Below are 11491 nucleotides of genomic sequence, written 5' to 3' on the forward strand. Positions count from 1 at the left end.
GTTTTGCGGTGCTTTACATTGTAACATCCCAAAAATATAGGCCAAAAATTTCATTTTTAAATCAATACTTTGGAAAACATTTGTGAATAAGCAACGTTTGATCATATCATTTCATAAACATATTTCGTGTCCGAAAGACCAAAACATAAAAACAACCATAATGCCAGAGTACAAAGTCCCAGAATAACTCATGGTGCGGAAAACAATGTGCGTGTATGATGTGCCGCTACCGCGCCAGCTCCTTCCCCTTCGATGAAGAGGTACCTGAAAACAAAACTGTAAACTGTAAGCACGAAGCTTAGTGAGTTCCCCCATCGTACCACATACCATACAATCACATAACATACAAATACTGTCAGGCATATCTGGGTGCCCGACCTACCCCTTCGGTCCTTTCGACCGGATACTGCCTAGCATATCCGGGTGCTGGCCTCCCCTTCGGTCCTCTCGACCGGATACTGGGGACTATTTCACCCCCTACCACTACCACATAAAACCCTAGCATATAAACATATATCACATATCGCCTAGCATATCTGGGTGATGGCCTACCCCTTCGGTCCTGTCGACCGGAAATCCTGGGGACTATCTCCCCTACTGCTACTAGCATATAACATCATATCATACTAGCACATAACATATCAGATAGTAGCAAACCTAGATGATATCACAAAGACAATCATCCAACATACAACTCCTACTGGTGGGCCGACATTGTGGCCGTAGACCCACCGCTACTGGAAGGTAACTCACCTCGAAAAGTAGCTGCTGAAAGTCTGCTTGCTAGACGTCTGACTGCTGCACCGGTAATCCTCCGGCTATAAATCCATAAACATATATTAGTCACTCATAAATACCCTTAGGTCAAATGACTGACCTACCCCTGGTCCAAGGTCAACTCCTTGGTCAAAGTCAACTTCCAGTTGACTGGACTCGCCGAGTCATGACACAGACTCGCCGAGTCCCTCTCCTACTATTCCAGTACTAACTCATCAAGTTCCTCTTCCCACTCACTGAGTCACCCTTAACTCACTTCTTGGGACGATTAAGCTGACTCGCGATCCGACTCGCCGAGTCCGAGAACAACTTGTCGAGTTTCGGGCAAACTTCATAGGACTCGCCGAGTCGTTCATCCAACTCGTCGAGTCTAAGACCATCTTCATAGAACTCGCCGAGTCCACTTTGGAAACTCGTCGAGTCCCTTCAACCCTCCTCCCATACAGACCAAATCTGAGACATGCAACGGATCCAAACCATAGATCTAAGCCCCTAGGGCATGCTTATCACGTAAAGTTGCAAACTTTACGTGCATGCATGGCCCTATGAGCTCCAAAAGGCAAATCCAAGCTCTTTATGAGGTCATACACTCAATAGGGACCTCAATCACTTCAACCACAGAGACTTTACACTTCTAAGATGTCCATAAGGTCCAGATCTGAAGTCCTTTCAGAACATAGAGCATAAACACATGGAGTTTGAGGTTTTAGGGCTTGAAAACCACAAATTAAGTACAAAAAGGGGATCTAATGAACTAGTGATCAAGGTAGGAACTTTTCTACCTGAATGGAAGCTCCTCACAGTGTAGATTTCGGATCTACTTCCCCTCCTTGCACTCTTCAACCTCCTCCTTCTTCTTCTAAGCTCCAAACTTCCTTCATAAAGCCAAAAATCACTCACAAGAACAATAAGGGGGCTAGGGTTTCGCTCTACAGCTCTCTGGAAGTGTTAGGGACAAGGGAGGCCGAGTTAGAGTGTTTAAATAGGGTGCAAACACCCGGGTTAGGGTTTTACTCGTCCAGCATGGACTCGCCGAGTCTGGGACCCGACTCGCCGAGTCCCTCACTTTGATCCCGTGCCAAAATCGCTCCTACTCGGCGAGCCGTGCCTCCAACTCGCCGAGTCCAAGGCAAAATGAGAAAAATACATAAACAGGAATCGTACCAGGAATCCGGTGTTACAAATCTCCCCCACTTATCTTAGACTTCGTCCTCGAAGTCTGCTGCCCGTTCCCGGAACAATTCCGGGTAATGCTCCATCATTTCATCCACCGGCTCCCAAGTCCATTCCGAGCCCTTCCGGTGCTGCCATTGCACCTTCACCAGTTCCACTCTCTTGTTCCTCAGATCCTTCGACTTCCTGTCGAGGATAGCCACAGGCCGCTCGATGTAATTCAGACTGTCATCGACCTGAATATCTTCCAAAGGCACCACTGCCGAGTCGTCCACCAGACACTTCCGCAACTGAGAGACGTGGAAAGTGCTGTGGATCTGGCTGAGTTCGGCTGGCAGATCCAACCTATACGCCACTTTGCCCACCCGGGCTAATACCCGGAACGATCCAATGTACCTGGGGCCTAACTTGCCCCGCTTCCTGAATCGGATGACACCTTTCCAAGGCGACACCTTCAGGAGAACCATGTCTCCAACCTGAAACTCTAAGTCGGATCGGCGCTTGTCGGCATAACTTTTCTGCCGACTCTGAGCAGTCTGAAGCCTGCTACGGACCTGCTGAATCTTCTCTGTCGTCTTGAGCACTACTTCGGTGCTCCCCATGACCCTCTGGCCAACCTCACCCCAGCATATCGGGGTCCTGCACTTCCTCCCATACAACATCTCGAAGGGAGGACGGTCGATACTCGCATGATAGCTATTATTATACGAGAACTCCGCCAACGGAAGGTAGGCATCCCAGCTACCTCCGAAGTCTAAAACACATGCCCGCAGCATATCCTCCAGAGTCTGGATGGTCCGCTCGCTCTGACCATCCGTCTGCGGGTGAAAGGCGGTGCTGAAATGCAGACGAGTACCCAACTCGTCGTGGAATTTCTTCCAAAACCTGGAAGTGAACCGCACATCCCTATCCGAAATCACCGAAACCTGGAAGTGCGCCACCACCTCCCGGATATAGATATCGGCCAATTTCTCGGCCGAGATGCTCTCCTGAATCGGGATAAAGTGGGCGCTCTTGGTCAATCGATCGACGATGACCCAGATCGAATCCACTCCCCGCGCTGTCCTGGGAAGCTTGGTGATAAAATCCATCGTAATATCCTCCCATTTCCACAGCGGAATATCCAACGGCTGCATCTTGCCGTGTGGTCTCTGATGCTCGGCCTTGACCTTCCTGCAGGTCAAGCACCGCTCCACATACCATGCCACATCCCGCTTCATGCAGGGCCACCAATAGTCCAGACGAAGATCCCTATACATCTTCGTCGCCCCGGGATGAATGGAGAATCTAGATTTGTGCGCCTCTCCCATCAGAACCTGGCGCACGCCTCCATGGTACGGCACCCACACCCTACGGTGTAGTGTCAACAATCCTCGATTGTCATAGTCGAAAGAGGAAATCTGACCCACAATCCTCTCACTCTTCCGATGTTCCTCCTTTATCGCCTCCTGCTGAGCCTCCCGAATCTGCTCCAACAGCGGGGTCACCACTGTCATCCTCAGACAGACATCCCTGATCGGTGCTGCCTTGCGGATAAGCGCATCGGCCACCACATTGGCCTTCCCCGGGTGGTAAAGGATCTCACAATCATAATCCTTCACCACATCAAGCCACCGACGCTGCCTCATGTTCAGATTCGGCTGATCCATAAGGTACCTCAAGCTCTTGTGGTCCGTGTAAATCGTACAGCGAACCCCATAGAGGTAATGTCGCCAAATCTTGAGGGCGAACACCACAGCCCCCAACTCCAAATCATGCGTCGGGTAATTCGCCTCGTGAGGCTTCAGCTGCCTCGAGGCGTAAGCAATGACATGCCCTCTCTGCATCAATACCGTGCCCAGACCCGAGATAGACGCGTCGCAATAAACAACGAAATCCTCCACGCCCTCCGGCAGGGCTAAGATTGGCGCCTCGCACAACCTCTGCCTCAACGTCTCAAACGCCGCCTGCTGCTCAGGACCCCATCGGAAGACTACGGCCTTCCTCGTTAGCCGCGTCAAGGGTACAACTATCTTGGAGAAATCCTGGATGAATCTCCGATAGTACCCTGCTAACCCCAGAAAACTCCGAATCTCAGATGGAGACTTCGGAACCTCCCACCTCATCACGGCCTCTACCTTGGCCGGATCCACTGAAATCCCGTCCTGGTTGACAAGGTGCCCAAGAAACTGCACCTCGTGCAACCAGAACTCACACTTGGAGAACTTAGCATATAAGCTCTCCCTCCTCAGGGTCTCCAACACCTCTCGCAGATGCCCCTCGTGCTCCTCCTGCATCTTGGAATAAACCAAGATGTCATCAATGAAAACTATCACAGACCTGTCCAGCATCGGTCTGCACACGCGGTTCATGAGGTCCATGAACGCGGCAGGAGCATTGGTGAGCCCAAACGGCATCACCACGAACTCATAATGGCCATAGCGCGTCCGAAACGCGGTCTTCTGCACATCCTCCTCTCTGACCCTCATCTGATGGTACCCCGAACGCAGATCAATCTTGGAGAACCAAGATGCTCCCTGTAGCTGGTCGAAGAGGTCATCAATCCTCGGGTGTGGGTAACGGTTCTTCACCATCACCTTATTCAGCTCCCGGTAATCTATACACATCCGGTGCGACCCGTCCTTCTTTTTCACAAACAGAATCGGGGCTCCCCAGGGAGAACTACTCGGTCTAATGAATCCCTTGTCTAACAGCTCCTGCAGCTGTGTAGACAACTCCTGCATCTCGGGAGGAGCCAACCGATATGGTTCCTTGGCTATCGGAGCCGTACCAGGGACTAGGTCGATCCTGAACTCCACCTGTCGCTCCGGAGTTATCCCAGGCAACTCCTCGGGGAATACATCCGCAAACTCTCGAACCACGGGAACATCGCCCACTGTCGCCTTACCCGCCTCCCGGGTGTCCATGACATAAGCGACATATCCTACGCAACCCTGCTGAAGGTAACGCCTAGCCCTCGCCGCCGAGCATAAGGCTGGCCCTCGCTGTGGTCTCTCGCCCTGAATCACCAACTCTCCCCCACTTGGGGCTCTGACTCGCACTAGCTGCTGCGCGCAGTCTATCACTGCCCCATTGGGGCTCATCCAATCCATACCAATAATAACCTTGTTTCCCCGCAACGGAATGGGAACCAGGTCAACCAGATACCGCTCCTCAAACAATCTCAATACACAATCCCGGAAGACCTCTGATGCTCGCACCGACCGGTCGTCCGCAATCTCAACCTCTAGAGGGCAATCCAACATGCCCGAGGACTCAGGAAACTTCTTGCTAAGCGCAAGAGAAACAAATGATCGGGTAGCCCCCGAATCAAACAACACCTGAACTGGGATACCGTTCACATGGAACGATCCTAAACAAGGCACATACATATAATCATATCAAAATTACAGCAGCATAACATAAAAGCATAAATAAGAAGTCATACCCGTCACCACATCGGGTGTGGCGCGTGCCTCCTCTGTAATCAGCTGAAAGGCCCGGCTCCTCACCACTGGAGCCTCCGACTTGACCTGCCGGCCATCTGTGATCCGCAGGGTCGCTGGGGCTGGCGCCTTCACCGGCGTTGTTGCTGCTGTCAACTGAGGGCAATTGGCCCTTTTGTGGCCCCTCTGGTTGCAGTGGAAACACAGCAACTCAGATGTCTGAACAACCGGAGCAGGGGCAGTACAATCCCTGCTAAAGTGTCCCATCTTGCCGCACTTGTAGCAGCCCGACGATCCCAATCTACACGCCCCCTCGTGTGCCTTTCCGCATTTCCTACAGCGGCCTCGGCTCTGTTGGCCTTTCGGCCCAGCATCTGATCCCTTGGGCTTCTTCCCCGAAGCCCCTGTAACCTGCCCCTCTTCTGCGTTCCTCTTCCGGATATGCTCCAGATCAATCTCCATCTCCCTCGCCCTGGCAATCATGGAATCCAGGGTAGGGCAAGCTGAAAAACTAACATGCTCCCGAATGTCAGCTCGTAGCATGTCATGATAGCGGGTCCTCCTCATATCCTCATCACCCGCATACTGGGGCACCAGTAACGCCCTCTCCCGAAACTTGGCGGTGATCTCCGCCACAGTCTCCGTCGTCTGCCTCATATCCAAAAACTCCCTGGCCAGCTGTTGAAGCTCTACAGCTAGCGTAAACTCTTCTCTGAACCGGGTCACAAAGTCCGACCAGGTCATAGCCTCAACAGCCGAGGCTCCCAATGAGTCACCGACGGACTCCCACCAATCTCTAGCTCGGTCTCGTAAACACCCTGCTGCATATCTCACCTTCGACCCCTCAGGGCAGAAGCTAGTCAACTGCGCAGACTCAATGTCTGCAATCCATCGTCTGGCAGCAATGGGGTCCTTCGCCCCATGGAAATATGGTGCACCACTGACCCTGAAGTCCTTAAAGGATAGTGTGCGGGATCCTGACTGGCCTAACGCCATATCACTCCTGAACGCCATGAGGCGATCCTCCATCAGCTCGACTATCCCTTCCTTAATCGACCCGAAGATGATAGGGGTCGACTCAAGGATACCTCTAGTGATCTCTGACGCGATGAACTCGCGTAGGCTCTCATCAACTGGCTCGGACCCTGAACCCGAACCCGATCCCTCTCCTGAACTGCCAACGGCTGGCCTCGGACGTAGTACCACCATTTTGCAATACACGATAATAATCATCAGCGATACTAATACATTAGAGGGATCACATCTATCACAAGTTCCTTGGTTTTGCTTTAGCCTTCCTTGACTCGAGTACGGATCCTCTGTTTTCAGTAGTACGGGCCCATACTACCTTCCACATCTATCCGTACTTTCCTCAAGGACTGCTTCGACTCCACTAAGTCCCTTCTACTACCACTGCTCTCTGCTACTCTCATCCCAGGCTTGCCCTAAGGAAATCTCTGACTCTACCGAATCCAGTCCTCAGCTGCTGAAGGCCTCTTTGTAATGCCAATTAGTCATCACCTGAATACCATCACATGTGACGAGGCTCAGATAATCCTTCGAGTAAAAGACTCGTCCCTACAACGGTTGGACTCAGACAAGAGCTGCGCAGTAGGGCCAAATCCGACACTCTGAGATTATTCAACCCTGATCACATGTGATGTGACGTATTCACCTACTGACTATTTCCCATCACTCAGAGTCCACAAAGCACAAAGCAAGCAGCATTCAGACACAGGAAACTACTCAAACAATTCTATCCTTATAACGAGAAACTGTACTAGCATACAATGCTAAGCTCGTGCTATCAGGCATAACCTAAACACGCTATCCTACTGCTGTCTACTCAATACTAGCATGTAATTCTCATAAAGCTGAAACACATATAGCAGGCACATAAGGCATCCTCCTAGATCCTTAGTCCTATTCTACCATGCTGTTCTACTGAAACTGAAACTGATAATCATAACATAACTTGCATGGGTACTTTGGGGAATACTTACTTAAGCTCGGCCGGTCGCGCACATCACACACTTCGTACTTTTCCCAAAACTCTTTAGTTTACCTTTTAGGAAAAATCATTTTCTTAGAAAATTCTTTTATTCCCTCGATTTGAGTCCAGACACTCCCGAGGGTGTGTCTGAATCCCTCAAACCAGGGCTCTGATACCAACTTGTAACATCCCAAAAATATAGGCCAAACATTTCATTTTTAAATCAATACTTTGGAAAACATTTGTGAATAAGCAATGTTTGATCATATGATTTCATAAACATATTTCGTGTCCGAAAGACCAAAACATAAAAACAACCATAATGTCAGAGTATAAAGTCCCAGAATAACTCATGGTGCGGAAAACAATGTGCGTGTATGATGTGCCGCTACCACGCCAGCTCCTTCCCCTTCGATGAAGAGGTACCTGAAAACAAAACTGTAAACTGTAAGCACGAAGCTTAGTGAGTTCCCCCATCGTACCACATACCATACAATCACATAGCATACAAATACTGTCAGGCATATCTGGGTGCCCGACCTACCCCTTCGGTCCTTTCGACCGGATACTGCCTAGCATATACGGGTGCTGGCCTCCCCTTCGGTCCTCTCGACCGGATACTGGGGACTATTTCACCCCCTACCACTACCACATAAAACCCTAGCATATAAACATATATCACATATCGCCTAGCATATCTGGGTGATGACCTACCCCTTCAGTCCTGTCGACCGGAAATCCTGGGGATTATCTCCCCTACTGCTACTAGCATATAACATCATATCATACTAGCACATAACATATCAGATAGTAGCAAACCTAGATGATATCACAAAGACAATCATCCAACATACAACTCCTACTGGTGGGCCGACATTGTGGCCGTAGACCCACCGCTACTGGAAGGTAACTCACCTCGAAAAGTAGCTGCTGAAAGTCTGCTTGCTAGACGTCTGACTGCTGCACCGGTAATCCTCCGGCTATAAATCCATAAACATATATTAGTCACTCATAAATACCCTTAGGTCAAATGACTGACCTACCCCTGGTCCAAGGTCAACTCCTTGGTCAAAGTCAACTTCCAGTTGACTGGACTCGCCGAGTCATGACACAGACTCGCCGAGTCCCTCTCCTACTATTCCAGTACTAACTCATCAAGTTCCTCTTCCCACTCACTGAGTCACCCTTAACTCACTTCTTGGGACGATTAAGCTGACTCGCGATCCGACTCGCCGAGTCCGAGAACAACTTGTCGAGTTTCGGGCAAACTTCATAGGACTCGCCGAGTCGTTCATCCAACTCGTCGAGTCTAAGACCATCTTCATAGAACTCGCCGAGTCCACTTTGGAAACTCGTCGAGTCCCTTCAACCCTCCTCCCATACAGACCAAATCTGAGACATGCAACGGATCCAAACCATAGATCTAAGCCCCTAGGGCATGCTTATCACGTAAAGTTGCAAACTTTACGTGCATGCATGGCCCTATGAGCTCCAAAAGGCAAATCCAAGCTCTTTATGAGGTCATACACTCAATAGGGACCTCAATCACTTCAACCACAGAGACTTTACACTTCTAAGATGTCCATAAGGTCCAGATCTGAAGTCCTTTCAGAACATAGAGCATAAACACATGGAGTTTGAGGTTTTAGGGCTTGAAAACCACAAATTAAGTACAAAAAGGGGATCTAATGAACTAGTGATCAAGGTAGGAACTTTTCTACCTGAATGGAAGCTCCTCACAGTGTAGATTTCGGATCTACTTCCCCTCCTTGCACTCTTCAACCTCCTCCTTCTTCTTCTAAGCTCCAAACTTCCTTCACAAAGCCAAAAATCACTCACAAGAACAATAAGGGGGCTAGGGTTTCGCTCTACAGCTCTCTGGAAGTGTTAGGGACAAGGGAGGCCGAGTTAGAGTGTTTAAATAGGGTGCAAACACCCGGGTTAGGGTTTTACTCGTCCAGCATGGACTCGCCGAGTCTGGGACCCGACTCGCCGAGTCCCTCACTTTGATCCCGTGCCAAAATTGCTCCTACTCGGCGAGTCGTGCCTCCAACTCGCCGAGTCCAAGGCAAAATGAGAAAAATACATAAACAGGAATCGTACCAGGAATCTGGTGTTACATACATCCCTGAAGTGGAATACCCTTTAATAAAGAAAACCTTAATGTTTTGTAAAATAACTATTTTGCGAATTCAGGGACCAACTATAATTTCCAAGAATTATTTAAACTCTGCTAAATTGATTTGAATTGTTTATTAATTTTTTTGTTTTTTAGAGAGAGAGAGAGAGAGAGAGAGTAATTCTGAGAAGCAATGTTTATGCATCTGCAACAATCATCGAAGACCTCCTCATAGTGAGTAACATCAAGAAAAGGAATCATACAGAAAACCCTGCAAACGAGCACTTCTGACACCATGGAAAGCACATTAATCATTTTATTTGCTCGTAACGGCCTAACCATTTAGTTAACTTTGAAAACTACATGTTACTGTTAGGTACAAAAAACCGTATATTAATCATTTTCACATATATATTAACTTATAATAGTTTCAATCTTGCCATCAAACCATATGACAAACAGAATAAAAAACTAACTAATTAAGGAAAATGCAATACAAACTAAATTTTTCAAAACCACTACTAATTAAAAATATTTTTTTTACTGTATCTAGTCTTCTTTTTCTAATCTGTCTTTTTTCTTTCTTTGGTCCTATTAGTTGATTTTTAAACTTACTCATGGTCTATATATAATGAGAATTTGTGACAACCCGAAATTTCTATTATGTACAATCCTTCACTTCAATAGAAGTCAGAACAGTTTCTGCAAACTTTCAAGCTTTTTGGAATAAGTTTGAGTGTTTTAGGATTAGCACCTTAGGAGATATCAGGAGAGAGGATACCTACGGTTTATTGTGAATCAATAAGGTTCCAAAAACTCCAAGAGTTTGTAGTTTACGGCCCAAAATGGCTTTTGGACCGTAAACCCCAAGAGTATATATATGACACTTTGTCATTATTTACAGTTTTTTACAAAACTCAAGATCCAAACTCAATTCTCTCTCAAGTAGAACGCCAAGAACACACACTAGTGTTCTTGGCCTTTTGGTACCATTTCAAGCCTCTATCTTGTAAGTACTTCTATTCTAGAGTATCTTAAGGTTTGTTACACTTCTTTACATCAAGAAAACAACATTGAAACCCAAGATCAAAGGTGTTTACGGTCCAAGAACACCTTGGACCGTAAACCCTAATAAAGGGGCCAAAGTGGCCCTAGTCCCTTCACAAGCTTTGGAAACTAGTCTAGACTCATTCCTTAATAGGTTTAGGACTTGGAAATGTCAAAAGACCATAAACCGTAAGGGTTTACGGTCGTAAACCCAAGTAGAAATGGTCTAGGGACCGTAAACTCCTCAAAGGAGTGAAATGGTGCCCTAACCTCTTCCAAAGGCTTAACCATCAAGTAGAAATGCTTCTAGGGACTTATAAGCCTTCAAAACACCAAATGGTCAAAGAAGTAGGAGTTTATGGCCATAAACTCATGGGTTTATGACCGTAAACTCAATGAGTGAGGTCACAAAAACCGTAAACTCAAATAGAGGGTTCACTTGAACCCTAACCTCAATGGCAATGTTCTACAACACTTAGATGCAATCCTTAGCACTTATAACACTTATATAAGGTGTTTATCATGCCCTAGGATGTCTTAACTTTGTTATTTAGTTGTTTAAAGACTAATTGGTTACATATATGTGATATTATATGTTAACTAGGATCATAGAGTGTGTACAAGCCTTCACTTGACACCTAGCGTCCTATACAGTCCGTTCATCCTAACCACTCTCTACAGGTGAGTTCATACCCCTTAATCAATCTTTTAAATGTTTTTAAATGCTTTTATGGGGGGGGGGGATACAAGTTGAATCATGCTAGTTATTATATCAATCACATGTGATTAATAGCTAGCATACAAATGGATTTACTACACTTTTAGCTGTTTTACCAAACAGATTACTTCAAATGGTTTTTCCAAAACGTTTTTACTTGGTTAAAACTCTTTATCAAACTGTCTTACATACTGAATGCTTCTTTTCAAACTCTGTTACATTTATGTTTCAAACAAAGG

The sequence above is a fragment of the Lactuca virosa genome, chromosome 1, assembly GCF_052849685.1.
Source record: "Lactuca virosa cultivar CGN04683 chromosome 1, Lactuca_virosa_CGN04683_v6, whole genome shotgun sequence".
NCBI lineage: Eukaryota > Viridiplantae > Streptophyta > Magnoliopsida > Asterales > Asteraceae > Lactuca > Lactuca virosa.